The sequence below is a fragment of the Sorghum bicolor genome, chromosome 1 (genome assembly GCF_000003195.3).
Source record: "Sorghum bicolor cultivar BTx623 chromosome 1, Sorghum_bicolor_NCBIv3, whole genome shotgun sequence".
In the NCBI taxonomy this organism is placed as follows: domain Eukaryota; kingdom Viridiplantae; phylum Streptophyta; class Magnoliopsida; order Poales; family Poaceae; genus Sorghum; species Sorghum bicolor.
The window spans coordinates 65,794,240-65,799,806 of record NC_012870.2 but is presented as its reverse complement, the minus strand read 5'-3'; the positions used below and the strand labels follow the sequence as shown (position 1 = coordinate 65,799,806).

Sequence of the window (5,567 nt, the reverse complement as noted above, 5' to 3'; positions counted from 1 at the left end):
CCCTCTAACCCTGAAAGGACCTTGATGTCGCCGAGGAGGCCTAGAGGGGGGGTGAATAGGCCTGCAAAAAATTCTGCTCAAACAAAACTAAAACTCAGGGTGGCACTGCCTCCCTTTGAGGGCGGCACTGCCTTCCTGCAACCGTGAGTCCAACAGAGCTCAAACTTGGTGAAGATGTACTTGAGATATCCAGTGACAAATCTGTAAAGTTTCAACTCAAAATTCTATTAGATTAGAGGGCGGCACTGACGCCCTACGCAGGAGGAACTTAGTATAATTCAAAATTCAACCAAAAAAATTTAGATCAGATAAATTTCCTAGCCTCCTGCAAGTATGTTAGTCACTGAATAATAGATATATGCAGCAGCACAAGTACCACCAAGTAGATCGGCCACAAACCCGACAAACACCTCAACAACAATATTGCAAGAATATAAATCAGCACACAATGTTTATCCCGTGGTTCGGCGTCGCCACTAAGGCTGGCCTAAGTCCACGTTGTTGAGGTGCCCACACAAGGACCGGCTTGCCACCAAGGCTTGCCCTTCCCTCGTTCTCCAAACAAGAGTGTTACCTCTTGAAGGAGGGGTGATTTCACTAGCTGCAATAGAGTCTTACAAACTGTCCCGCTGCTCACCACAAGCACGGGAGCTCGCTGGGCGACGCCTAGCCGTCTAGAAGGCTTCACCTCCAAGAGTAACAAATGCACAACGAAGATCGGCGAAGCTCAGCAAGTGCTCAAGGTTAGGATTGCTTTAATATGCTTTCTAACACTTAATCACACAGCCCCAACACTTAATTGTGCACTAAGCACTTCACTCTCACAAAGAGAGGGTTGGGGAGAGGCTTTGGAATGGCTTTGGAAAGTCTGGAGCATCAGCAGCACGACCAGAAGCAGTGGGATGGGTATATATACTCATTCCACTCAAACTAGCCGTTAGGATTCGAAAACTAGCCGTTATGACTGTACAGGGGCGGCACTGCCGCCCATCATGGGCGGCACTGCCGCCCTTGTAAAAACAGCACAGGTCACCTTACGGAAAAAACCATAACTTTTTACTCCGAACTCCGTTTGCAGTGATCTTGGACTTTTCGGAAAGCTTATTTCGAGGGCTATCTAACCCTGCAGAGAACAAGCTCCGAGATCAACTTGTGCAGGTGCAGTGCTAAGTGTTTGCTCTCATGTTAGCACTTGGGTTCAGTTAGTTTGAACACTTGAGACTTGTCTATCATTCGTATTGCATCCCTCTTGATAGTACGGCATACCTATACTCAAGAACAAAAGAATATAACCAATTTAATCACTTGAGTCTTCAATGTCTTCATATGCCGTTTCTTCTCAATATTACTCCATAAAGGGTTGCAATCAACTTTGTCTCTTTTTCTTGAGCAAACACACCTTGAGCATGTGACTTGACCCATTTCAACACATATGAGTTCACCTCCATGGCTTCAAGTCACTTCTACTAAAGATTTGATTCTCAACATGACTCCTCATAGCTTGATTAGTTCCTCGACTCAATGCAAGTACTCTCTTCTTCACCTTAGCCATGGTACCTCGGTCCTTAAGCCGTCGCTTATCCCTTCACCTCCGCTTAGTCCCTCGAAGCCCTTTCCTTGCTATCTTCACCTTATCAAGCCATACTCAAGTCATATCACATTAAGTATCCATTGAATAATCATTTCTTCAATATTGTGATCCTTGCTTGAATATCTTTTAGATATAAATATTGAGATCAATCAAGCTTCAGTTTGACTCACATAGAGACATATATGGATCATCATCAATATGATCAAGCCAATTCACAGTTCCTTATATCCTCTCTATTTTGACTTGACACTCAATACTCACTTCAATCTTGATCTTCATACTTCTAGCTTGATCAAACCTAGTTCACTATCAAGCTTTTCTTGTTCATGAAAAGCAAGCCATTGTAGACACCAATCCAAGAACATCAACTCATGTCTCTTTTGCCATTTGTCAAATATGCTTGCTTTCTCATGATGTTATGATATCCCACAGCATATAAGCCATTCCATAGATTTTATTTGCATTGTTGTCTTTTGCTTGACCTAGATTGTTTCCATAATCCTTTAATACAACAATACACAATTTGGCCTTCATTTCAACACTATGTGGCATATCATCAAGTTTGCCTGCTTGTTGAGCCTTGAACATACTTGTTAATACACAATCCACAAGTATGTGCAATAGACTCAATATCCTGTTCAACACTTAGCAAACTTATTAGACCTTTAATCATGTTGTCATTCAATTCACCAAAACCCACAAAGGGCTAGATGCACTTTCAAACCCTAACCCTAACCCTAACCCGTCTCCCTCATTCCTCTGCGCCGCGCCGCAATCGCTCATTCGCCCTCTCGTCTCCTCGTCTCCTACTCTCATGTCTCCTCGATCCGTCACCGGCCGCTGCTCCTCCACGGTTCCACCTCGTCGGCTCGCCGCCGCCCGCCGCTGGCCGCTCCTCCACTCCGCCGCTTGAGGGCTGAGTTCACATATCCTCTCCAGCTCTCCTCCCTCCCTCCTTTCCCCTACACTCCTCTCTATTTTTTCGGTGAAGCATGTGAGTTTGTGTGCATCTTCCACGCTCCGCCACCGCTTGCCGTCGTTTGTTGTGTTCTCTACTTCTCTGATGCTTCTTCTCCGGCTCCGGCACCGGGCTCCGGTCGCACAGGTAACCCTAACCCTAACCCTAACTTCATTTCTCTCGGTGTTCTCTGACTCTGATTCTTCTTCGCCTTTTCTTGGCAGGTTGGTGGTGCCTGACGTCGCCTCTTCCTCCTCTGGAGTGGAGGCGAACATGGCCAAGTCACCAAATATGATGGAAACCAGATGTGGCTGTGGGGCACATATTGTTGTCAAGCTTGAAAGTGACAAGAATTATCGGATATCTTCAATGGTTGAGGAGCACACCCATGGTTTTGTATCACCGGATAAGAGGCATTTGCTAAGATCTAACCGTAATGTTAGTGAGAGAGCAAAGAGTACTTTGTTAAGTTGTCATAAGGTTAGTATTGGCACCTCACAGGCATATCGACTTCTCCATGTTAGTGAGGGTGAGTTTGAGAATGTTGGGTGCACTAAGAGGGATTTGCAAAACTCTTGGCAGACTACACCCACATCCACATAATAATAGAAACAAAAAACACGACCGGCCTCCACATTCTAATGGAACTACCACCATGGAGTTCTCTCCTCGGCGTCGTGTTGTTCCTTGTAGCCGTGCTCCTTGGCCGGCGGCGCTCCACCAGCTCCAGCAAGTACAAGCTGCCGCCGGGCCCTCGGCCATGGCCGGTGATCGGCAACCTGAACCTGATCGGGCATCTCCCGCACCGCTCAATGCACGAGCTCTCCACGCGGTACGGGCCACTCATGTCGCTCCGGTTTGGCTCCTGCCCCATCGTCGTCGGCTCATCGGTCGACATGGCGAAATTCTTCCTCAAGACTCACGACCTGGCCTTCCTCGACCGCCCGGCGATAGCCACTGGCAGGTACATCTTCTACAACTACTCCGACGTGCTAATGGCCTCGTACGGCCCGTACTGGCGCCAGGGGCGCAAGCTTTTTCAGAACGAGCTCCTCAGCGCGGGCCGGATGAAATCATATCCGCATCGAGGAGGTGCGCTGCATGCTGCGGGAGATGTCGTCGTCGGCGGCGGCGGCATCCCGCAGCGGGGGCGCGGTGGTGGTGCTCAAGCTCAAGGACCACCTCTCCATGGCGACCTTGAACATGGTCTCGCGCATGGCGCTAGGCAACAAGTACGTCTTCGACGGCGCCGGCTCGCTGATGCCACCGGAGGAGTTCCGGTGGATGATGCAGGAGTTCTTCTTCCTCAACGGCGTGGTCACCGTCGGCGACGTCATCCCGTGGCTCAGCTTCCTGGACCCGCAGGGGTACATCAAGAGGATGAAAAGGCTGAGCAAAATGTTCGACGCGTTCCTGGAGCACGTGCTGCGCGAGCACAGCGACCGGCGGCGCCGGCAGGGCGAGGGCCGCTTTGTGCCCAGGGACATGGTGGACCAGCTCCTGCAGCTCGCTGACGATGCCAGCCTCGAGGCTCCCATCGAGCGGGATGGCATCAAGGGATTCATTCTGGTAAAGTAAAGACGACTTCGATCGTCACTTAATTTCATTCACTCCGGCCGTCACTATCATGGATCCTGATGGTCTCGTGCATGCATAATTAATGCAGGACATCATCGCCGCTGGCGCGGAGACCTCAGCGGTTGCGATCGAGTGGGCTCTCTCGGAGCTTCTAAGGAACCCTGAGGCCATGGCCAAGGCCACAGACGAGCTGGACCGTGTGGTCGGCGGCAGCAGGCTGGTCAGTGAGGCGGACATGCCGTGTCTCCCGTACCTGGAGGCTGTGGTGAAGGAGACGTTGCGCGTGCACCCACTGGCGCCGCTGCTGGTACCCCGGCTGTCCCGCGAGGACACCTCCGTGGGCGCGGGCGGCTACGATATCCCAGCCGGCCGGCACGCGCGTGTTCGTCAACGTCTGGGCCATTGCCCGTGACCCGGCTGTGTGGGGCGACGCGGCGGAGGAGTTCCGGCCGGAGCGCTTCGTGGGGAGCACAGTGGACGTCAAGGGCCACGACTTGGAGTTCCTGCCGTTCGGGTCCGGCCGCCGCATGTGCCCGGGCCTCGGCCTCGGGATGAAGATGGTGCAGTTGACGCTGGCAAACCTTCTCCACGCCTTCGCATGGAGGCTCCCCGACGGCGTGGGTGTGGACGACCTGAGCATGGAGGAGAAATTCGGGATGTCCATTCCGCGAGCGGTCCCGCTCGAGGCCGTGCCTGAGCCCAAGCTCCCTGCTCACTTGTACCATGGGCCATGACCATGACTCAGCCACGCTTCTCGATCTGCCCGCTGTCATCTGAAGAATCTGTCTGCTCTGGGAGTACGTACGACGATGTTGAACCATATGTTTTGTGCTCCTAATTAAAACCTACTCCCTCTCTGCGTGCCTTTTTAATTAATATCGTTATGAAATTCGTGTGAGTTAAACTTTCTTAAGTTTTAGTAGATTTGTAGAAAAGTATATATGTTAGCAGTATTTATATCTCCAAATTAATAAGTTTATTATGATAATATATTCAAATATCGATTATGTGTACCATAAATATAGTATGTATAATAACTATATTTATATACAATGTCAAAATATAGATCAGCGTGTATGTGCTGTCCTTCACTCTCTTATACCTGTACCGTAACACCTCATACATGTATGATGGACCCGACAGTGATTGCCTTTCACCGCTGATTTATTCTAAGCCTAGGATTCAGAAAATTTAGAAGAAGTTATTTACCCCGGCAGTGAAGGCACCTATTATCGTTATCGGATCATGCCACAAACCGAAAGTGATAAGTGTGGTATCAATGCTGACTCGGGCTATAACGTGACAATGATATATCACTGTCTATTCATGGCTTGATCTAGCAACAATATGAAAATGTCACTGTCGGGTTTTGACAATTTAAGACTTATAACAATTTAGATGTAGGTTTATGTAATAGAAATGCCTGCATAAGAGGTATAC

General features: G+C 49.6%; 1 pseudogene; it reads left to right on the top strand.

The window, feature by feature from the left end:
• On the top strand, positions 3,191–4,861 carry LOC8082160 (annotated as a pseudogene).